General features: G+C 40.5%; 1 long non-coding RNA gene across 1 annotated transcript; it reads right to left on the reverse strand.

Annotated features, from left to right (window-relative positions):
- Positions 1–5,577: 5,577 nt before the first annotated feature.
- On the reverse strand, positions 5,578–26,450 carry LOC116653830. Its single transcript, XR_004308328.1, has 2 exons — positions 11,317–26,450; positions 5,578–9,218 (listed from the first exon to the last, which is right to left on the reverse strand). It is a non-coding gene; the product is annotated as an uncharacterized LOC116653830 (long non-coding RNA).
- Positions 26,451–27,584: the final 1,134 nt, after the last annotated feature.

Consider the following 27,584-nt stretch of genomic DNA (forward strand, 5'->3'; position numbering starts at 1 on the left):
AGCTCAGGCATTTCTCTGGAAGTACATAATCTGAATCTCTCTTTTCACTTCAGCTGTGATTTAAGTTTGCTGCAGTACAGTGGGCTCAGCTGAACCTCTGGGTTTTATTAGGATCTGAAATGATAGTTTTCTAGTAAATAAAGCAGACTTCAAAGCTGCTTCTTCACAAAGATTGCTACTGTCTTCTGTATCGGTTTTCTGGAGACTATATTCATTAAAAAACAAACAAACAAACAAAAACAATTATGAAAGAGAGAAATAACATAAAACAAACATTCTTAGGTGAAATCCCTGGAGGTGCTCAAGGACAGGTTGGTTGAGGCCCTGGGCAGCCTGGTCTGGTATTAGATATGGAGGTTGGTGGCCATGCCTGCAGCAGGGGTTGGAGCTTGGTGATCCTTGGGGTCCCTTCCAACCCAAACCATTCTATGATTCTTTGAAATATCTCTGTATCACAGATTTTCCAGTTGAAAGAAAACAGAGAAATCTTTTGAAACCTTGTCATTCTAGAATAGTATTTATGTAAATGCAGCAGAAAATATTCACCAATAAATCTGTAGTTTAAAGATCTACATTGCAGTTGCAATGCTTAAAGTCTAGTATTTTATGCAAGAATTCTGTTATTATACCATTTAGAAAGACATAATTGTACTGAAAACATGCAAAGAAAACACAGATAAATAACAGCAGGGGTTGAAATTGTGGATATAACTTTACATATAGAAATTCTGTATTCAGTGTGCCCATTAAAATCCCGAAGCCTTGGGGTTTCCCTACAAAACTGGGAGAGGGAATAGATTTTTTCAGGCTTCACCTGTCCAAAGCCTGGCAGCAACATAGCAAACAAAATTTAAGGAAAGAAAAGGAAAAGGAAGAAAGGGAAAGGGAAAAGGAAGACGGGGGAAGGGGGAGAAGAAAAGGGAGAAGGAAAAGTGAAAGGGCAAGGAAAAGAGGAAAGGGAGAAGGAAAGGAGAGGAGAAGAAAAACTAATTCTGACTAAATTAACACATACTTATTTGCCTACTGAAGTATGAGAGATTACCCTAGGGGGGAGCTGGTTACCTGCAGGATTTCAAAGAAGAATGGACTGAGTCCTGTGGAGAATAAATAGTACTTTCTGTTTTTTGGATGACATACTAACACCTTCCAGAAGAACATTTACAAAACCTTGAGGAAATTTCAACAGGTTACCAAGCCATGCTTTAAAAATAAGGTTGTAGATCAGGGTTATTTTTCACACCTCCCAAAATTCAGATTCCCTACTTTTGCTTCAGGATTGAAACATTTAAAAAAGAAGATAGAAACTATGGAGTACACATACACACCTTATGTTGCTTTTATCCATGTTAAATAATTGTTATGATAGTTATCACTGCTAGCTACTAAATGTCTTAGCTGACATGAAAAATGAAACAGATTGGGATGAAACAGTAAGATGAGCTTTTTGGATGAAATCATACAATCCAGCAGGTCTAATGCTTTGATTTCATAGAGTCATAGAATGGTTTGTGTTGGAAGGGACCTTTAAAATCATCTGGTTCTAACCCCCCTGCTATAGGCAGGGACACCTCCCTCTACACAAAGTTACTCAAAATCCCATTCAAACTGGCTTGAATGCTTCCAGGGAGGGGTGCACTCACAACCTCTGCAGATATGCTCCTGGGGACCACCAAGAGCCTTTGGCCTCATCCACTCACTCCCCAATCTCAGCAGAAACAGGTCCTGGTGTTTGAGTACAGTCCTGGGGCCAGTGAGTTCAGCTTAGTGACTGGGAGGAAAAGAAAACATTATTGTTCTCAGTTAATTGCTTCTTTGTGACAGAACACACTTCAAAGATACTTTAGTCTCAAGTGCATCTTAGCTGAGAAAAGCCCGTATTAGTGATTTTAATACCCCCTATTTCCAGCGACCCAGATGAATGAATTCCATACAACAGAATATTCACCACCAAGCATCTCCACAAGCAAAAGTGAAACGCGAAATTAGTTCGGGGCTTGGGTGGAATTTTTTGTTTTGTTTTGTTTTGTTTTTTAAAGTGCTGTTTTAATGAGGTGTTTAGTTTAGCACATTTGGCTCCTCCAAATTACCTCAGGGGGATTCATATGTTAACGAACTACACAGCTGTTGTTTGTGAAACCAGCCTAGCACAAGCAGAGCGTGTAGTGCAAAGATTTAAATGCTCTGTTGGAGAGGTCACTGTACTCCTTCATCTGCTATCAGTTATTAATAACGAGTCTATTACTTAACTTTAAACAATAGATTGGTTGGGTTTGGTTTTGAGTACTTGGGGTGTGTGTGTTGGGGGGTGTGGGGGGGATAAGAAGGAAAAAATCATAGAGTGACCTGATTTTATGCAACTGATGAAAGATTTTGGTGTGCGGAAAGCTGGCAATGAAGTTACAGGTATTGGTGGTGGCCTGAAGTGGCTGCAATGAGCAAGGCTGATGTTTGCAATAATTGTTGTCTAAACACTCCCTGATATGCTTCAAAAGCTTTAATTCTGAAGTTCTTAAATTAGGCAGGCTTTGCTCCTGGCAAACAATAAGCCATTTTCATTTTAAAGGTGTCACTTTATATTTAAGGAAATTAATAGCTGGGTAAGAAAAGAAAGAAAAAAAAAAAAAAAGAAAAAAAAAAAAGACTAAGTAAATAAATGCAAAAGAATCTGTATCTCTTATTTTTTCTCAAATATCCAATTAAAATCAACAGGACTCCTCACTGGAAAAAAAAAAAAAAAAAGAAAGAAAAAAAGAAATAAGCAACCTGAATTTAAAGACCTGCATGACACAATTTATAAGCTCAAGGAGGAATCCCAGTTTCCACCACCTCCTGAGAAGCAGTAGTGGCCAAGAGAGATGCTGGCATTGCTCAGCATGCAGTGTGTTGTCCATGTGCTGGGAACTGCTCCTTTGCAGGCTGCTCACATGTAACGCATTCCTCATAATGCTGGCTTGTAGGTCATTTAATCATTTAAATATTTGTGCTTTATAAAATAAGTTCTGTGATTAATCATTAACATCAGAGCAACCTCTGCTGGCTACTGGGGACAGAGCTCTCAGCAGCGTGACACATTCAAGGATTTGCATTCGATATGCCTGCTGTATGATTCAAGCTTTTATTGTCTCTCAGAACCATTAGTATTTAAGTACAAGAAATGGTATTTTGCCTAGAATTTAGGTGGAATATAAAATAAATGTACAATGGGAGCTTTGCCAAGTTTGAAGAACTCATTGGCGCTGTAGTGCTGAGAGCAGCAGCTCCTGGCAAAGTGAGTGCAAATGCAGAGACTTCCCTGAGTGCAAAGCAAAGATCCTCATCAAGGCCTCCATGCAACAGCTCAGATGGCATAATTAAGTTCAAACCAAGGAAGAAAGCCCTTGCCTGGCTGAAGATAGAAACTATCAGCTTTTGCTAAGTTTTCTTTGGAAAATAACTATCAGAAAGACCAGATATTCCTTGAATTGCCATTCTAGAAAGAAAAGAATCCATTTTAGAGCAAAAAAGTTAGTTTTCTAAATGTCCTTTTACTGCTATTTTACAGATGAGTAACTGAGGCACTGATTGTTCCTGACACCCGGCTCTCCCAGATTATTTGGCTTGGAAATAACATTGAGGATCAATGGAAGATCAGAGCCACTTGGAGTCCATTGGTAAGATTCTGGGACACTGTGCCTCTGCCCAATGCCACTGCCCAAGGGTGATGGCAGAAATGAGTTAATGTTGCTTAGAGTATCCATGTACCTAAAGGTCAGCTGTCCTCAAGGAAGAGGGCTAAAATCAGCAACTCATTTAACACATACTGTTGAGAACTCTCCATGCACAAGCTTTTCACTTAAGTGCATAAGCTGGATGCAAACAGGTCAACTGAATTGCAAAAATAAAATTCACCTTTTCCAGTTTACAAACTCCTCTTCTGAGCAACGATTAAGTGTGGAGATACTGATAGTGTTGATAGCGTTGGGGGATTTTATTTCATTTTTTGTTGCTAGCTCTATTTAATGGAAATATATCAAGTGCTGTGCATAAGATGTTATTAGGACATTAGGATTACTCATTGTAAAAACACTTGTAATATAGAGAGGCTGTTTCCTTGCACACCATGGAACCAGAATGCCTGCCAATTGGAAATGAAGTCACCTTCCATTTCAGGCTGATTTATCTACAAAAGATGAGTTTTCCTGTGGATCTGGATTTGCCAGGCATGTTGGTTAGGAAGCAGTTGAAAAAACCAACCTTCCTGGAAGGTGGGGAGCTTGGATATACACTGACACCCTTCTGTCAACTGCTTGGCTCAGCCACTCATACTCAGCTGGTATGAAATCCTCTCTTTCAGAGGGCACCTCTTCTGCCTACTGAGGATTTGCAGCTATGGTGGCATTAAGGCCGTCTCTTAGAGCACAGCAGGCTTTTCCATTGGGATCTAGGAAGAGCAAGGTGGGTAACAGGCTAGCAGAACCCAGTGAAGATTTCAGGGCCTATAAATACTCTGTCTTGTACATTTAATGTCTCCACAAAATACATGCAAGCAGATTAAACGTTCAGGAAAGCACAAGTGTATGAGTAGCATTCATTTTGATCACCAGTGTTCCTAAAGGTAGAAACCTCTAACCAAGAGGAAAGGATTTCCAGTATATATTCAAGCTACAGGATTTAAGAGGATGTTTTGGTTTGGCTTGGTTTGGTTTTAGATTGTTTTTTGTATGTTTGTTTGTTTGTTTTGTTTTGTTTTGTTTTAAAAACGATTGGAAGTTATATTGATATTTCTGACAAAGTTAGCGAAAAGGTAACATCATTGGAAGAAATGAAAATCCTACAGGTCTTTATAAAGTTCTTCAGCCAAGAATGCGGGCAGTGATAAAAGCGCAAAGCTATCTCACTTTCAGAAATTTCATACAGCAACTATATATAGAAATGTGATTTTTTTCCCCCTTATGTGACTAAAGATTGACTTCCAAGACCCTTGTATTTAAATACTAGTAGCTGATGCGTCACCACTGATATAGGTTGTCATTTCTGATTAAAATAATATAAACTCTTTTCCAGTATCAAAGTAAAATTATTGTGCAGAAATTTAATGGCATAGCTCTTCTCTATGAGCTCAGAAAACATCCCATTAAAGCTTTCACAAATTGCCACAATAACTTCTGCTGACATGCTCATTTGTTCTCATCTCTGAATAAATCTGCTCGATGACTTCCATAGGACAAAGCAGGGATTTCCCAGGCCGTGATTCAGCACAGCTTCATTGTTCTCCCTGTCTCATCACTGGGTGAGGCTGAGGTAGGAGATGCCACTTCACACCAGCTCAGATGAGGGCTGTGTGCACTGCATGGCGCTGGTGTGAGACAGCTGATGAAATGCTTTTTGCTTCTCTCTCAGATCTATTTCAACTCTCTTCACCATCTGGTGAAACACTTTAAGGAAGAAAACAGCCTTGCAATGTCTCATTTTACCGTGGTTTTTGAGTATTATTTTAATGATCTTTGTGTCATTTAAGTATGATTACTTGTCCTCCAAGGATTTTCCTGTTTATACTTAAATAGTGTTGGAGCGTAGCCAGACACACTTTAAACAAAATGATGGAAAATAGTACATTCTTTTTATTGTCATAAAAGCTTAAAAGAATCATTTACAAATTGAGAACACAGTGGCACTTTGCATTCTGGTAGGGTTTTGTCATTTTATTTTTTTTTTTTTAATCTCATTGTAGTAGTAGAGAAATAAATGAATTAAACAAGCATAATTACCAGTTAAATTTTACAAAATACCAAAGAAATGAAGGACTTAATTCAAAAGGGTGGTAATGGTATAAATAATTAAGTCAAATTGTTTTCATTTCATGATGCATATTGTTTCCTTCAGACTGTAATGGTACAAGGCAAAGTATGTGCAGTGCTAGAGCAAGACAAATAATAGATAAATTTATTCATAAACACTTTGTGGATTTGTAATTAGAAGTTCACTGCAGCAGCTTTCACTGGTCTTTATTTTTTTCTCCAATTTCTGTAAATATTTGCATGATTAAATTTTTGCTTTGAGAATGCAGACAGACACAGAATGCACCGTGGAATTGCTGTGAATCCTTCTTCTTTGCCTTGCTGAAGTGGCAACCAGATCCCCAGCATCCTCACCCAAGTTTGCATCCTCAACACAGCATGGCCATCTGCCAGCTGGGTTAGCCAGCACTGTGTCTATGAAGGTTGGGAGCTGTGGAATGGGTTTGTGTGAGGTGGTTTTCCCTCTTTTAATTGATTAATACCTGAAAAGGAGCTTTTCCAGCCCACAGATGATAATGACCTGGTGTAACTTGCCATCAAATTCACTGGACTTCAGGGATCCAGCAATGACTTCTGCCAGAAAAGGGGGGGCTGGCAAATGAAATGGCTTGAGTAGAGTAAATGCAGAACCACATACAAGAAGCAGTACAATCACTGCCTACATTTTGTGGGTCTGGCATGCAGAATGCCTTCAGTGCTATATCTCCAATGAGCCCATTTCACTGTGAAGCTGTGATAACCTGGGGAGATCAGAAGATCTCCTGAGGGTCAATACGCACCGTGACAAGCTTTCAAACGACAGGTGATGATACTGAAAGGGATATCCAGAGCAACAGCAGTTCCCGGATTTGAACCTGCTTGTGGAACTACCTCTTGGTTTATTTTGAGCATGGTACAAATTTACTAAAATAAAACTTTTGAAAACGTGAAGACACAGAATCAACTTAAACCTCCTGAGTAAATTTGCCATTCAGTACACTCTATATGCAATCACTTTTAATAGAAGTAAGACCATGCTAGGATTACCCGTATTTCCTCAGGTCAGGGGGTCCTTATTCTTCCCCTGCTGCACTCACACAGATCCTATTGGTACCACTGAGTCATAATGTGAGCAGCAGAGATTGCATCACTACTCATACCTCTTGCCCTCAGGTAGCCCATGAACATCGATACCTTCCATCACTGCATCAGTGCAGCATGAAGCACCAGGTGAGCCTGTGTCTGTGCCCAGCCCTAGGAAAGGATCTGCTATACACTAATGGACTAAATAGAGCTGGGCTGGGGGTCAAAACAGAAAGGTCCTCAGCTCTGTTGATTCACTGCTTATCCTTCCAGCAGCCCGAGGGAGGTGCAACATGTGCGGTGCTTCCCTTCACCTCTCACTGCAGTGGAGCACGGCTTCTGCATAGCACTACTGGCCTCTGCTGCCAGCATGGGAGAGGAGGCGAGGAGAGAAATTAAATGGGGACTTTCCACCTCCCTGCTTCTCAGGAGGGCCTCCTGATCCCTGCCTATGAGCTGGAGGAAAAGCAATCTTTCATCCTTACCTTATTTCCATGCTTACAAATAAAGGTCAAGGCTCCTCTGCTGTATTCCATGCTGTACCAGCTTTAAACAACCGCCCTGAAATGTAATTGTAATTAGTTTCCTTTCAATCTTGATGTGAAGAGTGATCTTAAAATGCCAGGGCTGTAGCAGCGCATGTGATTAACAAGCACAGAGAAAGGCAGTGTGTGGAAAAATATGGATAGAAATGAACAAAATGCAAATGTTGCACTGCTCTAAATTTTATTATCCTCTCAGCTCTTCATAAAATACTGTAGACATCATTTGATTATATTTTTAGTCTAGGGAATTAATTTTTAACTAGGGAACTCATTTCTGCCTTATGATTACTCTTCTCTGCAATGGCCTGTAGGTTTGAACTAAAAAATCACAGTTTTAATTGAGCTAATGATGCCCAGAACTCATATTAATCTCACTTCTGTGTGTGTCATGCCATGCAATATGTGCTATAGCTGCCAGTAACGTGTGCATCTTTTCATACCAATGATTCCTCCAGGGGACCAGGCCAGCTTGGGTCTGCATCCCACTATTGTCACTGCCCAGAAGACTCCTTGGAGATGCTAATGCCTAGGCAGCCAGCAGAGGGAAAAGAAAGCAGCAAAACCAGCGTTCATGATCAGCCAATTACAACCCAGTTCTTTCAAGGGCTTTTAACACATTTTTGCTTGTGACACGCAGACTCACAGTAGGGAGCAACAAACAGTTGGGAATCATAGCTCTGCGCATTCACCTCATCCCACACCCACCATCTTCACGGCCTGGGTCTTCTGTGCTGGAATCCACATTAAACAAAGCAGTGAAGTTTTGATTGTTGTCAAAGAGTTTCAGTTTTGTGATGAAAGATGTGACCTTTCTTGGTGGCAAGAGTCCTTTCTGATTGATTAGTAAACACGAGGTAAAATGCAGGAGCATGCCACCGTTCACTTGATACTGCCACTGGCTCTGTGCATCAAATATTTTTGCTTTATTTTGAGCATCCCGTTAATGAGAAAAACATCCTAATCAAAGAAACACATTTCCTTCGATTCTCTGTACAGCATTATTTGCTGCTTCAGAATGACATGCTAAATTATATCTATTTTATTCCCAAATTAGAAAAAAAAGCTTCAGAAGATTATTAACTAACACTCTTACCAAGTGTTAAGCAACATCCAGTATTAATTATTTAATCACTTTTTAATTTCTTTCCATAAGTTAAGACAAGGTTAGCGTACTTGCTCAGAGGATGGCTTTTCACTTAGCACCAATGAGCCTGGGACTGGGCTCCAAAAGCAAGTACAAGTTAAGAGACCTCTGCAGACACTGATGGGTAGAAACCTTTTAATTAAAGCCACCAGAGAGTCAGTGTGACCAAGCTCAAGGAACAGCATTTCTGTGTGCATTATGGAACATGAGAAATGGGCTGGCGAAGGATCCAACCCAGGCTGAGCACAAGAGAGAGGTGCACATGCCACAGGGCACTGGGCAATACTTGTGTTCTGCATGAAGATACCAAGCTTAACGTACTCATGGCCTCATATGAGCACCCCAGACACTTCCAGCCTCCGGTGTTGCTCTCTCTGTCCTCCCACCACCCATTGCCCTTTCCCACTTTCCCAGATCTTACCATGGTCCAGGACCACTGAACCAAAGGAGTTACCTCAGGACGTGGCAGCTGGCACGGCCTCCTCATTGCTGAGCAGCTTCTCAGGAAGTGTGTGAGCTTTGTGAAGAACAGGTTCTTTTATTTATGTTCTATTCCTTAACATTTGGATAAAGCCTCATTCATCTCTGCCGTCCTCTGCTGCTAGGAGAAGCCCCCTGTTTGTGGCATTTTGGGGAGCCTATTTTGGGCTGCTGTGGTCCACTGCTTTTCCTTTAGGGCCGTGATGATACCTGTGTGAACAAGCAGGAGAATGCCATGCCAAGAAATGGGTGCCTGTATTACTTCGGTGAATAATTTAATCAATTCCCTCTGTGTTCTAATTAATTCTCTCTGCTAAGCAAAGGACCATGGACCTTGCACACTGCTGCCATGATACAAACCCAAGTTTTGATATACATAGCTTTCTTTTTATTATTCTACATATCACTGGTGTCTCCTTATTCCTTTCCTTCAAGTTGCAGCCATGCACTTGTCTGGATTGGGCCCATATTGCTGAGATACAGTAAACACTTGGCATCTTGGCCCATCTCTTTGGCTCCACCTTTTGAAAGAGGAAAGTCTTCATGTCCACGTGCAAATTTCCTCACACTTCAGCAGCCTGGCCTTAGGCCATCGAGCCACCTTTGCTGGCACTGTTGATACTTGGCATGAAGTTCTCCCATCCTAATTCCTGCTAGGACAGATTGTACAGAACATGCCATGGTTTGAAGGCTGTCCAAGAGGTGCTCTGTGGGTTGGAAGTCCACATCTAGGTCAGGATCGATGCTTATGGAAACCCTTCTGAAGCAAGGCCTGCACCTCAGCTGCCTTGCTATGGGGGATTACTTGATTCACTTACATGAGCATGCACTACTTTGCTAAATCTTTTTCAGAAGTATTGCCATGAAATATTTCCTCCAAGAGCAATAAAGGACCCTCAATATTTTCAAGTCTGTCAGAAAGAGTTTGCCACACTATAAAATATAGGTACCTTCAAGAATAAGCTTCTTGTTAGCTGAAATAGTCCCTCTGTATACATAAATGCACAGTGCTCAGGATCTCTTTTTTTGTGTGTGTAATTCACAATTTGACTCATATAAAAACAATTTATGGCAATTCCATCAACTGTCATTTAAGGGGCCTCGTTAAGTACAGCAGGCTGTGATTAGTCCCACATGGGGAGCTCATGTGTTATACCAAAGGAAACAACAACCAGCTGGTAGAACTACTTACAGCAGGGAAAGGAATGGTGAGGAGGAGGGCTAAGAAGAGTAGTGGCTACCAGGAGAGTGAGTACTGGGTACAAGACAAGAAGCTTTTGGATCTACATGGGGTGAGTTCCTTGCTGAGTCTGCTTCTATCTGTCATCTTTGTTTGGTACCATGCGTCCCAATTCATACTGATAGCAAGTATCTGAGTCAAATAAGTGAATATTTTTTGCTAAATGTTGTCTGTCACATCCTGTTACTGCATTTTGCCTTCTCCACCATATGTAGTAACATGATGTAGTGGAGAACAACATGATGCAACCTGAGTGATTTAATGTGACATGACAGAAAAATATTGCTGCAGCTTTCAGAATAAACACCTGCTTTTAGCAGTTATTTTCTCTGCTAGAAGCAGTTTCTTAAAATATATTACCTGGATTCTGCTGAAGTATGTTGTGTTTCTCTGGTTGTATGCTTCCACGCTTTACGCAATGTGTTCTTTTTCATTTTTGTTTGTTCTATATAGCCAAGTAGAGCGTGTTGTTTATTTAATTACAGTGAAATGAACTAGTGCAAACCATAAATTGAGAGATATGTGGATGAAAAAATGTTATTGCAAGAAAATGCTAGTTCTCTTAACATTCTCTTAACAGCAGGTTACATTTACTCACATGTAATAGTGAGTAGTTCATAAGAAGAAAAGTTTGGGAGAACCTGTTTTTCCTCCAAAAACTTCCTCAGACTATTACAAGTGATAACTGGATAAAGATCATATCTCTCTCCTTGGAGAGATGCGGGCACAGGAAAGGCAAACATTTAACTGTTAACTGTTTAACTGTTGATTTTGCGTTTGCAAATGTAGGATTTATGAATGGGAGCATTTTTAATAAGAAAAGTCCAGGCTTAGGTGAGCCTTCCTTGTATTTTGTTTCATTATCCTTAACCTGACTGACAGAAATATTAGCAGCGGGAAATGAAACTGTTGGCTTAGTTATTTAAAAAATAAAAAATAACATAGTTTATTCCTATTGATTTAATATTCTTTCCTTCCAAAAACTCATCCATCTGGGTGAATCTGTGAATGTGTGAAAGCTAATTAAATTAGCAGCAGCATCTCTGTACCTCTCATGTGTACCTTTACCTTGAGTTAGAAGAGCTTCAGGGCCTCGATTCAGAAGTCATTTCCAAAGCAGAGGGAAAGGGAAGGAAATTCCAGTGACATTCAGCTCATCAGATCACAAAGTTCAAAGCAGCTGTTTTTCCGGGGGAAAAAAAATTAAATGGATGACCACATTCTCTTCAAAAGGAATAAAACCTTTGCCTTGAGGTCAGAAAGCCTACATTCAGTGCTGGGTACCTGTAAGGTTTCTACCATCTGTCCTTCTTGTCCCTAGCCTAGAAAAAGGTGATATCGTGAATTATTGATGGCAACTCCTAACATTGCATTTCCCAGAGGTAGCACAAACGCAGGGTCAGGGTCATGGCTTGGGAAAACAAAAGTGTTTTCAGTGTTCCAGGGAGAGGAGAAAGTAGGGTAATTTCCCCAAATCTGACCTCATGTGTACTGCAGCAGCACAGTATCTGTTGTGTCAGCACCACGATGGTCCTTGGGGACCATCGGTTGGCAGTCAGCCCCAGCTGCACAGCAGGAGCACAGTGTTCCACACAGTGAGCACAGCTATACAGGGATGTGGTTTTGGTAGCACAGGATCCAAATCCTGTAGTTTTTCCAATTGCAAAGCACCTTTTGACTTTTGGTAAAAATTAAACACTCGGAAGGTTTGAGTGAGGTAGGTTTTAATTTGTAATAAAAACGTGCACACTGTTGCCTACAATTGTACAAAGCCCCCGAAGAGCTCCATTGCTATGTAATCCCAGCAAGCTGGCAATGTATTTTAATGTATTTATTTGATTATGCATTCATTCTTTCATTCATTCATCTATTCATTCATTTAGACACTTGTTCATTCATCCCTGTCCCTCTGCAGGAAGAGAACATAAGCCAGCAGTGGCATACTTCTTCACTGTCCTGATTTACAGCCATGGCTCTGAGTTGGTATCAATAAATCTCTTTGGTCCTCTTCAGTCCAGCCCTATCCCTCATTAATGATTGGGATTTGAAAGAAGGATTAAAAATCATGTCAGAATCATAGAAAGATAGACAGATATGCATATTAGTTGCAGCACTTCAATCAAAGTGCTGACTTACTGGATTTCTTCGTATTTAAGACCTCTCTGTATTCATGTTTCTCTAGATCTTGCAATTACTTTCACAATCTCTGACTTTTTATTAACTAGCCCAATGACTTCACTAGCAGAACTGATTGAGGAGGTACCTGGTGCTGTTCTGGTGCCTGCCCAGATGGATGCAGAGCTCTAGCAAGCCTGGCACTCGCAGCTGCCCTCATTGCCTCTGTTTCAGAGAATCATAAAATGGCTTGGGTTGGAAGGGACCTCAAGGATCATCAGGCTCCACCTTGTCTGATATAGGCAGGGCCACTGACTTCCACATTTAATTCTAGACCAGGCTGCCCAGGGCCACATCCAAGCTGGCCTTGAATATCTTCAGGGACAGGGCATCCACAGCCTCTCTGGGAAAAATTTCTTGACTTCTTACCATCTTCTGGCCTTGGGAAATATTTATTTCACAATGCCTTTCTGGAGGGCCACCCCGGTAGGCAGCTGCTGGATGGGCTGTACCTGGGATTGCCTCACCATTACTTGCGCTCCTCCCAGCCTAAGCACATGCCTTTTATCTGCTTCTGAGTATGCTTGAACACAGGAGGATGTTCTTTGAAAAGGGACTGAAAAGAAGGAGAGGGCTCATCTTTGAGCTGGGATCACTCGCTCTCTGACAGCTGCAGGAACGCTTTTTCTTGCATATCTCTGAAATACCCTTAATTATTCTTGCAGACAACTTGCAACGTAATTGTGTCCCTAAACTGTTAACCTTGAAAAATACTTGACAATGTACTAACATCTCAGAAACTTGTTATCCCAGGGAATATAATAAATCCATAAATATCCTAGCTTCTCTCAGAAGTCCCAGAATAATCCTTTGTTGTCAGTCTTTTTGTTCCCCTCAATTTTTGTTTTGACCTGATAGCAGGAGATGCTGGAGAGGAAGAGAGTGTGTTAAAAAGAGTAATAATAATAATAAGAGCAGTTTGAAAATGTAGTTATGTATTGTCTATAACACCTCTTACAAAAAGAGATGTCCCTCATCTGCTTCTCTCTATTTCTATGCCTTGAGGGCACTGGAGGATGGAGCCACTTAATGGCAATATGGGACAGAGCTGGTCCCTGGTAAACAAAACCAACAAGGCTGCCATTCAAGTATTCTCCCCTGCCTCCCATTCCTCCCCCCTCCGTGAGGTCTGCCTGTAGCTGCAAGTGCTGCTTCTTAAATAAACACCTCCTACTTTAAAAGAATTACAATGCCATATAAGCTGACAGTGTGCTTTAAATGCCATGATCACTTAGGCAGAGAAAATGAGAAATTTAAGATACCCGCACCCTTCTGACATCAGTGACCTTATTAAACTCGCAGAAATCCCAGATAACTGAATAACTTTAATTAAAGTTATTAAAATGTCTTCCATGTGTTAGTTCTTACAACCTCAGAAGCTCTGTTACATTGAACATGCTGGCATGGGTGACTGTTGATAACAGAGACGCTCTTCTTCCAGGCCTGTCTGCTGCTCTTACCATGCAGTCATTTGAAATCACCATGAAAAAAAATAATAATAATCATAAGCTTAAAAAAGCTAAAGCAGACAGGCTGTTTCAGATTATTTCAGCATGTGTATTTGCTATCACAACCGAATGTTCCCGTTAAAATCATAGTCTGATTTGATTTTATTTTCCCTCCTGAAATCAGGCTGCAAACAAAAGGATTAGACCAAGGCAAACCCAGAGAGAAGGTTTGGATCTGGGTTCAAATGTGCATTGGAAATTGTGGAAATCCTTTGGTCTGAGGCCTTCTGTATTTTAGTAATAATGGTTTTCCTAAAATTACATGTTCTTTATATATTTCTGTATTGGGGATTAACTATGTAGCTTAGCAGGAAACAGAAAAGGAGATCATTATTTTACAATTTAATTTAGAGGAATTTGAAGGCTGGGGATCAGTAGGGAAAGCAAGCACAGCTGCGTTTCTTAGTATATTCTAATGGGAAAATTATAATTTCCATGCTGCTGCTCCCTTATTTTCAACACATTTGTAGGTATTTCTTTCATATTGGGATCCAGCAGCTCAGAATGCTTGAAAAGTGTGTCTTTTTTTCACTAAAGGAACACATTTTCACTTAGTTTCAATTGCCCTTCAGCTTTTATTTACTCATATTTGTTAAAAAAAATTAAAAAAAAAAAATAAAAAAAAATCATATAACCATGCTGCTAAAATGACTTTATTATGTACTTGGGAACTTAAGGCATGTAGACCAAAGCCAACTCTCAACAGATCACAGGTATGTGTAAAACTTGGCTGTTTTAGAGATGCTTCACAGCCTGGACCATATTTTGTCTTATAACAAATCTTTGATGTAGAGAACTGCTTTTGCAAAGAGCTGAAGCTCAGAGGGCCAAAGGTATCCATTCTGGAAATGCTTGGTGCAGCAGGGCGGTGAACCAGCAAGTTCCAAGCCCTGCAAGCTTCAGCCTCCTCTTACAATACAGCTTTTCCCCCCAGACACAGTGTCCTACTCTTCAGTCCCTCATAATGCCTACATCAGACACTCTTACATGGCTTAAACTACCCACCATGTTGCAACACTTACTAGGAAAATAGCAGGGCTGTTGTGTCTACTCTGAGTGTTTCCTCACCTGTGGCATTACATTTAGAAATGCTGGATTTCCTCTTTGAGGAGCAGATTTGCTTGACTTGCTCTTTATCACATAATAGAACTCATAGAGGAGCTTTTTTACCTCTCCCAAGATGTAGCAGAAGACTGAAGAACTAAAAACAGCATTTTCAAAGACTTGAATTAACATTGACAGAGTCTATTTCATCTGGACGTACTGCTGGGATCATAACGTGAATCATAGCCAATATCTGAGAGCTTGTGGGGAGTATTTATGAAATCTTTTTGGAACATTAGCCATCTCTGAAACATGTACAGTTAGCGTTTGATACCCTCCTGTTTAACTGTGGTACCAGGTTTGATCTCTTTGACCAAAACTATAACCATCTGGTTCAAATGTGTCTATTCCTCGTTTAGCTGCCAGTTATCTAATACCAGCTCAGTGGTTGCTAGCTTTTCATCCAGGCTTTTGCTAGGTATTTCCAAATACCTTTTAAAGCATGAGATTTGTTTCTAAACAATTAGCAACAACTCTGCAACATTTTATTTGCTTGATATTTTACTTTTTTTTACTCATTAAATCAGTTATTTCATCATCGGTGCAATGCCAATCAGAGCAATATGTCTGCTCCAGGAATACCACTGGCTTAGTGATGTGCAGGCCTGCATCACCAGCTCCTTTCCTAGAGGCTTATATCTTTTTTCTTTTACACAGCATTCTGTTTGTCCTGTGCATGCCACAGCTGCATATTGAAGCAGCACAGCAAAGGCTTTGGGGATTTCCCAACAATAAAGTTAAAATCTCTTTCCTGGTTAGTATTCAGCAGCACTATACCATTTAGCAGACATTTTCCCTTCTCCCATTTTTCAATAGGATGCATTTATCAGCATGGAGTAGCAATCAGCATGTATTTGCTTGTGTATTTATTTAAGTCAGCTGTGTACTTCCTCATTATTTGCAATTCTTCCTCCAAAAGTCTTTACTTTCTGTTTCTTCATGGAAACTCCAGCTATAGTATATTCTGCAAAATAATATATTCTTCAGACCCCCTAGTGTGATCTAAGATAGCTGTCCTATTATGTAATTATGCTCTGAATGGAGAGTATGGCCTGCCTAAGAAGGGTCAAAAAATGACTATTTTTATTTGTTGGAGAGCCTTTTTCAAGAGGTCAAAGGCTTCAGGCTTCAGAACTGACAGTTTATATATTTCACCAAAACTAAGATTCTCCATCCTGTGAAAGAGATATTTACTTTTGAAGCAGCTGGGTCAAAAAGAGAGTAAGTTCCAGCTGGTTCCATTGCCTGTGGTTTTACTGTCAGAACTGGGGTCTTGAATGGACAGTCATAGGAGGACTATGTGGAGGGAGAGCAAAGGCTGCTTGAGAAAGGGCTGCAACAATTTCCTTGCTTCTCAGGGACAAGATTTCACTTCCATCAATGATACAGTGTGTTGTTCTCTCCTATAGTAATGTTTCTCCAGGGTAAAGGAATCAAAACCACGCTATCCTTGAATGAAGGAATTAAACATGCTTTATCTTATTAGTTCATATGGAGCTGACTATAATAGTGACTCTCCACTGCTGCACCTTTCTTACTGAAGTCAGTGATTACATTTCCTCTCCAAAGCAAACCTGTGAGATTCTACATGGTATTGTGGCAAGGTTTCAAAAGCTTTGGGGCACAGTGGCTGGCAGTGTTAGCACCCAAACAACACATCCTAAAGGCAGGAGCCAAATCCCTATGACCCTTCACAAACCATGCACGAAACCCTACAATGCCTTGGCTGTCCCACAGGCACTTGGGGTGGGAAATAGAGGTGAAGGTCCAACTTCGCCATCTTCCAGAGAATATGTCTTTCTAACTCTCCAGACAGACCAGTTATGAAGGCTTCCCAGAGATGGGAAATGAAGAGAAGAGGGATATAGCCAGGCTCTATGAGAATATCCTAAAATTCAGATATACAGTTTGGAGAAACAGAAGAAAGCTGAAAATTTTACAAGTTGCCATGTGACAAAATCATTCCTGAAAAAGAGTGAAGAACCTGGAAGACTTTCCTTTCCAAATCGAAACTCCCATAGTCTTTGAGCAAGACCAGGGACAATCCTTCAGTCCCAGTAAAATACATTACTTCTATCAATACTCTTAATAATTACTATTAATCCTTCTCAATAAGCCTGAAGAATCCTTCTTCAATAAGCTTGGAATGCCTGAAGACCCAGTCCATGTAGGCATTTGTTTATATTTATGCATGTTGTATAATGTAAATTATGTATATAACGTAAATCCTTCCCAGGCAAATGAATTGCTGCAACAAGCTCTCAGCCTATATCAGACTTGCTTATGTCAACCTTGGCAGTGTTCTGTCCTTGCACTTGAGGACATTCCCAGAGAACAGAGCTCCTGAGTTTGACCAAAAGGATTAGGAGAGCTGATGGAGTAAAAAAGAAATCTCCAAAACGCTGAGATTTACTGCACTGGTGTATAGAAAGGAAAGTAAACAAACATGGCTTCATTACACAGATCACTACACTCAGCAACTGATATGTAGCCCCTATTCCCTGGCCACATACAAATCTCATCTCTGATTTCTGTCCAGGAAAGACAATAAAATAAGAATGTATGTTGCCAAAGTGAAGTTTTAAGAGTGATAACTTTAAATTTCTTATTAGGGATAAGGTAAGATTTATGGATAATATACTGATTTATAAATATATTTAGACAGTAAGTATTTTTGGCTTTAGGCTGGAATCAGAAAGCTTGGTGTAAAGAAAGAATTTATTTTTTTTTAAAGGTTTTGTGGAACATAAAATAAATCCAACTTATACTTTCAAAGAGCCCTCTGGCTGTATAAAAGATGATGCCAGTGACAGTGGGGAAAAAAATTTGCTTATATCTACAATGCTCCATTATTTTCTCATTAACTTGAGTTTTAAAGGAAATCATATTAGTGCCTCCAGAGGATAAGCTATATAAACAAGAGCTACAAATTTATCTGTGCATTAAAACGAATGCTATGGTAACCAGTTTGATTGCTTTGGAGGCGATTTAAAAACCCAAAGGGTGTATTATCTTAAGGTAATCTCACCCTTGGGTCTCTCTATATATTATATCTCATACCTCTAATCCTGTGGGATGATGCCTTGCTAATAATACCTCCTCTGACTCTGTCTCGTCCATTCTACCTCAACAGAAATGTGCTTCCTTCAACTTTAAAGAACATGTTGGTTGAGAAATCTTATTTCCATCACCCTGAGTTGTTAGTTTATTTTTGGAGAAGGTGTAGAGATGTATTTCTTTGGGCAGTAGAAAATGTTTATTTAGCAAGAGCTTAGTGTAGCACATGAGTTTTGCTAGAGCATCACTTGAGGCATCGCATCTGGAAGGGGCCAATTTTATATTGGTGGTGGACAATCAATGCCATGTATCAGTACCTTACCTGCTGGTTTTTCCAGTTTTAACACAGGATGAGCAAATAGTTGTAGATCATTCTGATGCCATTTCTTCTTTGCCAACATCTTGGATGTCCCATGTCTTGCCAAGGTCCCTCCCAACTCAATTCCTTCTTTTCAAGTCCCATGAATGTGAATTTATTGGAGAGACTAGGCTCATTTTAGACTGCATCAATAATTTTCTGGTCTTCACAGAAATCTTCTCCCATTGAAATGTCTGTATCTGCCGAGGGATTCTCTGTGCATTGACCTGTAGATGGCTGTGGTGGACCAGGGTATGAATACAGGCACTGCACACCACGTTAATGCAGATGTGGAGACTGGATCCAATTATTTGCATTGCAGTTATGTACTTGCTGAAAGGCTTACATCCAGTTGTCTGTGAAACAATGATTTTGGAAGCTGAAGGTGTTTTCCATTATTCAGGCCCAAGCCTTTCATGAGCCTACTGCCTCTTTGAAGAACCTCACATCTTATGCAAGTTGGAGGAAATCAGCACATCAGTGCATTTGCTTCATGCCTTCAATTAGTCAGGGAAGTGGGAACAGCTGGCTTTCCAGTAGTGTGATATTTTTTTTTTTTACTCAAATCACAGCTCTCCTTATACTCTCTATTGCAACACTATTATTTCCTATTAGTCATTTTGCTACATGAACTACAACACGCTGACAGTGTAGAGTGATTTACAGATGGAGACAGTGATACCTTATTCAGAGAAAATGACTTCGCTTCTGAATGCCTAAGTCAGCTCCTAAGGGCTGGCAAAGACTCCTCAAGGTCACAGTCAGCTTTGTACGGCACTTATATACTGCTCCTGGTGTGAATTGCCTCTGAACATGCCTTCACCTGTCAGCTCCACTGAGATATTTTTGAATGTCATAAACTCCTACATCTTGAGGCCAGGTGTTGAAAGAATCCCTATTATTATCGCTACACTGTCAGCAACAATATCAACAGTTAATAAGTGATGATAGGGGTATAAATGCCTGGTTCCTGTGTACAGCTTGTCATTTGCAGTCAGATCTAACACAGCTAAAGGAGTGGGGGAGAAAAAAAACCCAAACATGTCTTCTGAGGAATGTCTCTGCAAAATGGCATCCATGTTTAATTCTGCTTAATCTTTTCTAACTTTAATGTGCTCTGCTCATTTAAAATAAAATAAAATAAAAGCCAAAAAGCAGGACCCAGAGAGCACGTACATGTGTAATAAGGACTAGTTAAATTCCAGCTGGGCGGACTCAAGGAGCTAAGCTCCAGCTGCTCAGGAGCTCTAACACTGACTTACAGAGCAGAGGGCAATTCAAAATAAGCACTATATATACACATGGTTGAACACCGTTATCGCATTATTTGTATTGCATGTCCTTGTATTTTGATTTATGGTTCTTTCTAGGTTGCAGAGGTCTGTTAAATACCTTTGGCAGCAAATCTTTCTCTTATGCGTACTGTGTATGTTTTGCCTCTTACAACATACTAAACAGCCCATGTAAGAAGAGTTCGTGAAATATTGATACCGTACCAGGAATGTAAGTGAAGGGGGAACAGACAGAATATTACATGATGTGGTGAGGCAGCCCCACGTTTCAGTGAGATGTCTGGATAAATAGTTCTATAGAAATCCTGCGGCTTGCTGTACATGAAGTCGATCTCAGGTGTTTTCATGCTCGCTGTGGTTACCTTACCCAGTTTTCAGTTTCTGAGCATAAGCTGATAGCAAAGATTCTACAAATTATTTAAGTGAGAGGTTCTGCTCTCTTTCTAAATGGGCGACGTGATTCCTTCTTGTTGTAATTCAAGGGAGCAGGGAGAGCCAACCTTCCCTGCTTCACGTTGATCTCTTTGCAGCATTCGCTGGCCAAGTTTTCAGCAGTTTTTTCAATCAATCATTCCTTTCAGCTGGGAGGCCACATGGCACTGGGTTTTGCCACATCAGCTGATTCCATCATCTTGCATAAAATGAACTTACTTGCGCATGTTTTTGGGGGCTTTGTAACTCAACATTGCCTCCACTTGACTGTGAGTAAATTAGCAAGCAAAGCACAGAGCTGGAGAAGATGCTCCTTCTGCCCTCTGTGAACAACAGGCAACAGCTAGGTGCAGGCCTCCCAGCCCCCAAACTGTGCTTAATTCTACCTCTCCAGTTTCATATTTTCTCTGTGGATAAAGGTCAGAACCCACTGTATCCTCTAGCCCAGGCTTTGTGCTTTGTGTTGCATCAACTTCATATTATCAGCTCTTTTCCTTTGACCGAAGTCAAATATCAAACTGAAAATGAGTCCTTCATCTATTAGAGCATGAGTCAGTGAGAAAGAATACCTTCGCAGTTCTTAGGAAATAATTGGGTAATGCTAGAGCAGGACCTCCTAAGAAAACCGTGGTAACAGGCTTTCAAGGCAGAAAGGGGGAAATTGTTTCACTGGAGCCTTTAAACAGTTGTATCTGCAGCCTCCAGGTGAACAAACAGCACATAGGCAGCAAGGAATAACAGGAATTTCTTCATCTGTATTGCTCCTGTCCCGAGCTCTACAATTTTGCATATGATTTTGAGCATTTCAAACTTTGAAGTTATTTTTATCCTCTAAGAAGTAGCTTCCACATAAAGAATGGTTGCTAATGTATTATAAACTAGGATTAGCTTAATTAGGGACTTCACAAGAAAGTAATGACTATTTAAGCCCTGAAAACAAGCTAATTATTTTCTATCACAATTGTTGCTAACGCTGTCCTCGGTTCTCTTTAGGTGAATGTTCAAAAATCTGTATGGCTAATTAACAGATATCCTCCAATCACTTCACCGACTTTTTTTCATAATACACTAAAATTTGTGTCTACTATGCAACACTTCCTATGTATATACACTGTTACTCAAGTTAATTGATAGCATGATTCATTGCTTTCTCTGGGATTACGTCACCATCAAAGTTAGAGTAGCAGGGGATACAACAGCGCTTTTACCCAGCTGAATATCCCATTATTTGTGCCACACTTTTTCCTAATTAATTTTTTAATTTCCTTTCATGCAATCCATTCAGAAACATGAAATAAATCCAGGTGTACCTGAAGGTCTGAAAGAGCATATCTTCCCAATGGTCCTTATCCTGCAATTCCACTGCACAGCACTGTGCTTGGAACTTACGTTCTATGTCAGATGTTGGGAGTGCAAGGCCCACAAAATCTATATGGGGCAGAAAAACGCAGTTCTACTTCTATCAGGCACCCTGGCTCTGGTTCATCCTAAATTTCCCATGATGTTAGTTGATCCAAATTCCTGCAGCCCCATGTTCAAAACAAAGGATATTGTGATACATGTAAAGAGATATGGCATGAAAGTATATGATGTCAATAAAATGTAAATACATCTATCTTAAATGGAACAATGCAGGCATAAGCATTCTGTGCCAACCAAATGGCTGACAGAAGATGATTATGCCATTATTAAGCATCTAAGCAGCTTCTGCTGCAAGGTACCGTCAATTCAAAACCATTAAGCTTCATTAGAGTGCTGGTGCTTTTAAAAGAGCCCCTCTGAATGTCCCAGATGAAGGCCCCTTCAATAAGGACTGATAGCCTTGCAGCTCGGCTGCATACCCGCTCGGGCTTTTATTCCATCTTGAATTTCCCAGGGTGTCATCTTATCTAATCACTGCTTGGCAATGCTGGCTCCAGAAGAAATCTCCCATAGAAAATGAGTTCATGAGTCTGTCTCCTGCTTGAAAATGCTGATGAATAGCAGCACATCGCAGCACCAGTCAGCTCGCTGGGAAAGGCAGAAGGCTTTGAAAGAGCAGAAATCTGTCTCTTAGCTGAATTTTGTGTCAGGGCTTCTTTGGGTCTCAACTGTCCCAAGCCCTTGAAGGGATATTAAAGGGGAAGTCATAAAGAAATCATTTTTTCTTCACAGAGCAACAACCAATCAGCAGTTACACCTGTGTGCAAGCGGCTACCTGACAGTCTGAGCTTCTCCTTCTGCCATTCCCATGCCATTGCCATTTATTGCTGTCATAATTTGATGCTTATTAATTTGCTGTTCAATATCTTGATCATAAAACAAATCCCAGCCTGCATTTATGATCAGCTTAATCATCACCTTCCCATAAGCCGAGCTCTGCATGCAGGACAGCCCTGGCAGCCCACCTTGGCTCCAGCCCCTTCTCACCTGCCTCAGGCTAATGAAACAATTAGGTTTTTTTTATATCTCTTATTGACACTGTGATCCCAAGAGCATGGTTTGAGTTAAATATTTGCTTATTATAATTGCACGTTCCACATGCTAGAAGCAATTTCTGTGTTATATTACTGGTACAACACTCTGCACTGTGGAACTCTCCCTAATAAGGAATCAAACTCAATCAGACTAGAGCTATTCATGTGAATGACTAACATTGCTTGATATCATCTGTAATGCAATAAGCGCAGTGTTTGCTACAGTGCTGTTACATCAGGGATAAGCATAACCTATCTGTTATCCATCACATCAATCACAGAAATGTTGTGACCAGATTTAATTACATCTTAGGGTTTTTCTAAATCACAGCTTAAAAAAAAGCCTGTTCAAATGTCTTTTTTTTTACAAAGCTGTGAATGTCACCAACAAAGTTTTCTCACGCTGCTTCAGTGCCTTCCTATCACAAGCAGCAGCAGCAATGCTGGCTGCAGAACACAACCTCTCAAAGCAATACTATGCGTTATAGATGGTATTGCACCACTTTTCCAAAAAAGGAATTTATAAAAATAAAAGCTTTTCCAAGTCAAATACATGAAACTTTCCTCATGGGAAGTTTTTCATAAATTCAGATTTTGGAGGATGCCCGTAATTGCTCCATTACACATTCTTACACTTGGAAAACTGATTTCTGAATCTGAAAATAAATCGATCTGGGTTTTTTTCAGCAGTAAGGATAGGCAGAAAATACATTTGCTTTTGACAATGGGAATAACTTTTACACATAAGTAACTTCTAGGTCTCTAAAGTTCACTGAGAATGGCCTTTACCTTAAAGCACGACTGCAGCCTGGCCGAGGGGACAGTGTGACACACAAAGGAGGTGACCCTGCAGTGCGACAGATCTGAATGCACAGAGTACAGATGGAGCATCTCTGAGGGATGTGGTCTGAGGAATCACAAGGTGAGCCAAAGAGGGCTGCTCTCAGCCTTGGAGTAATGTAAAGAGAGCACGCTGCAGTGTTATGGGAGGGGGAGAAAGATGAGAAAAGAGAAAGTGAAAGCAGGTCATGTCCTCTGGCCCCAGAGGAGGAGTAGGAATAGCCTGGGTAGTACTGAGAGCATCTGAAGAAAGGACAGGGAACTCATTGTGTGAAGGAGTTACTTTAAAGGAAATTCTCTCTTATCAGCAGAAAAGCTCTGTGTGTGCAGCCACCCCAGGGATCTGAGGGAGACTGTGTGAGATGGATGGGGCTGGTGGTCCCGGGCAGCTCCACCTCCAGGTGTCAGGAGGGGCTGTGCCCTGCCCCAGCCCACTGAGCTCTTCAGGGTGCTCTGACAGCACAAAGGAGATTTCAGTGGCAATAACAAGAGTTATGGCAGTATCAGTCCAACAGCAGGTTGGGTATTAGGAAACATTTCTTCTCTAAAAGAGCAGTGATGCAGTGGCACAGCTGCCCAGAGTGATGGGGTCACCATCCCTGGGGGTGCTCCAGAACAATCGGATTTTGTGGCACTGAGGGACGTGGGCAGAGGGCATGGTGAGGTGGGCTGAGGTTGTGCTTGGGGGTCTGAGAGGTCCTTCCCAACCTTCATGATTCTGTGATTCTATGACCTAGAAGCCATAAATAGGACTGATCATGGGAAGTGTCTGGGGGGTTATGAGTTAATGCCAGTATGTCTGAAACGTTCAAAGGACTTACCAGAAGGTTTCTAACTTGTTTCATGAAAGGCTTTTTAACTAGTTAGTGTTTCCTCCTTGAGACACTGTGACTCCATCTAAACTGATTTGCAGACAGCATGTATTGATCCTATTTCTATTTCTTTACTGAGTTCTCTTAGGCACATTCTAAACAGAAATATATATACATTTATATATTAGTTTGCTGTCTCCTGTTTCTATTGACAGCTTATAAGAGTTGAAATCCAGTTGCTTTGCTGAACTGCATCTTGCTAGATTTGCGATAAGTCTCCCCTCCCTCTTGCAAATATCCACAGTTTGGCTGATGATCTTCCAAGTCAGTGAGGATAATCCCACAACAGATTTTGGGATTCTCACACAAAATGTTAATGTTTCTTCTTAAATATTTAAAAAAAAATTATACACAAAGTCATGGACACTTTAAGAAGTTTTAAAAGCGATTGAAAAACAACCCAGCTATTGACAACCAACAGGATTCACGCTATGTTTCCTTACAGTTTTGTTTTATGTGTATGTAGACCTTAAAACTCATTTATTCACATTAGTGACACGAATAACCAAGGGCACAATTTATAATGATTTGTCATCCAGGATTAGATTTTTAAAAGTTTAATTACTTTTTCATTAACCACAGTTAATGATGGCCTTGTTAACCATCCTAAGGTGTTGCCATGAGCTATTAGCTATATTAAGGGCCAGTTGCAAGAAAATTACTACTTTCATAATCCCTAGCATGAATTAGAATGTTTTCCTTCTTTGAGAAAACAATATTAAGGTATTTAGATGTATTAAGATCTACCCAGAAGACAGGCTTTGAGGAAAACCAATCATGTAATAATAATACTTAACTTTTGCACCAATCACAATCAGATCTAACTCACTGAAGATTATTCTGAAGAATCATAGAATGGCTTGTGCTGAAAGGGGCCTCAAGGATCATGAAGTTCCACCCCCCGAGCAGTCTGTTCCAGGACCTCACCACTCTCTTGGCAAAGAACCTTTCTCTGATATCCGACCTAAATCTTCCCTCCTTCAACTTAAAATCATTTCCCCTTTTCCTGCTGTTATCCACCCTTCCAAAGAGTTGAAGAAATTGGTCTTGTAAAAGGAGTGACCTACAGAGGGTAACTACGTGGAGGAACTTTAAAATCAAAACATGCCATAAAAAAGATGTAAAGAAGGAAATAGGAATTATTGTTATTATTATTTTTTTTCCTAAAAAATTATTTCCTTCTCACTTCCAGAAAGGGAGATTAACATTAAAGATAAAATCAAGATATTCAGAAGACACAGAGTGCCACAAGATGTCTATTTTGGATGAGTCGGATGGACAGGACTATTGGAATCGGTAAGAAATGGGACTGCTCAGTAACTCTGCACCTTCAAGCTTTGTAGCTGTGGATGTAAATGGGAATTTGGAAACTTAACTTTTAGCCCATTTTGTTAAATTCTGGCAACCTCACATAGCATAGGGGTTGAAACCAGATGATCACTGTGGTCCTTTTAATCCATGCAATTCTATGATGAACAAACTGAAAATGTACTATGTAAAAATGAAAGTATTGTTTCATTAGGAAAAAAAAAATAATTCATTCTCATTCTACACTGTGACACAATTTCAACATCTGTCCAAAGTATGAGTGCGAAAAGCCATTTTCTATGGATTGAAATGTTTTAGTTTAGCTTCCTTATATTTTCTTTTTAATCCCATTGTATCATATATAATCCAACCCTAATCTGTTAGAAACTCAAATTTCAGTGGAAATTCCAAGCAAAGCATGTTGGATGACAGGCACATGAACCTTGGGAAGAGCAACTGTGAGTGTGGGGAACCTTTTAACACAGAGAGAACTGTGGAAAAATGAAGATAGGTAGCAAAAACTGGATGCATGAGGTGGCCTTCTCATCAATAGGAATTTCTCTGCATAAGGATGCCCTAGATGCATGCTGGCAGTTCAGTGCAACACATGACTGACTGAGGTGTGCACCACAGGACATTTCCCCATCCAAGCCTTTTCTGAAAGGGTGGCATATCACTGAGAAAGAGAACATGCACTTTGCAAGTGCAAAGAGAAGCGTAAGACCCTCTAAATGTCTGGCCCCAGGCAATCTGTTTCCTTTCACAGGGCTGCTCTTGAAGCAGGTCTGCAAGGACTTATCGCTTCCATCTGCACCACAGAGACAAGGGCACTATTCTCACCCTAGTTCCATACAGACATCCCAGAACTGAGACAGCTACCAACGGGCTCCATAGCAGAATATTTCTGCATGTCTCAGCAAGCTTCCCAAATGGCACGCACAGAGATGTGCAACCACACACAACCATGTGCAGGTGGATCTACCTTCACTTTGATTTCCTTTTATCTGATAAAATCAATATATATGTTTGATCGATATAAGAACAAATATTTGAACATAGGAAATATGTGGTTTGCTCCTTATAGTGTTTCAGTGCATGATTACTTTGATGTTCATGTCACTGTGCTGAAGGCAAAGCATGGAAAGAGCAGAAGCAAAGGTGCACTATTACCACAACCCTGTCTCACCATCTCTGGGCTGACATGACAGCTTTAATCACGCTCCTTTCAGGCTGTGCTTTGGCAGCAGAGGTATTGATAAGACTATGCAATAGGAGAGCAGTCTCAGTGATCTGCCTTAGGAAAATTATAGGCTTTTGTTCCTCCTGTTAGCAATAGTAGGTGTCTGTCTATCATTCGTTAATCAGTCCTTGCTGGATACTAGAGTGGAAAGAAGGAAGGCGCAGATTTCACAGCTAGGCAGAAATGTGGGGAAAGAAGTGTAGCTGCAGCCTTCTGGGTACACTGAGTGCTCTCACAGAGATGGGAGGTGAATGTAGGGCAGACAGTCTGCAAAAGCCACGGATCTCAGCCCCGCAGGTACCTTCCAGGTTACTTTTTCCTTATTTCCTCCTATTTGTGCAAACCACAGCTTATATAACCCAGTGTGAGGTACTTACACTGCAGAACAGTGAATCCCACATCTCCAAAAAGCAAACAAACAACAACAAAAAAAAAAAAACAAAAACAAAACAAACAGTGATTTGGCTTCTCAAAAAAGAAATTGCTCAGGTTATGATGAGAATAAATTCCAGCTGGTTCCAATGGAGTAGGGTGCTTTCTAATGTAGCTGGGCTGAAGCCTCACTTCTAGCCCAGTTCAGGGAAGATAAGGACACTGCACTAAGCCCTTGCAATTACTAGAGTGCACAGATGTTGGACACAAACTAGTACAATATCCTTAGGGAGTAAAATTGTAATTTTATGACCTATAAACC

This window comes from Coturnix japonica, chromosome 9 (genome assembly GCF_001577835.2).
Source record: "Coturnix japonica isolate 7356 chromosome 9, Coturnix japonica 2.1, whole genome shotgun sequence".
NCBI lineage: Eukaryota > Metazoa > Chordata > Aves > Galliformes > Phasianidae > Coturnix > Coturnix japonica.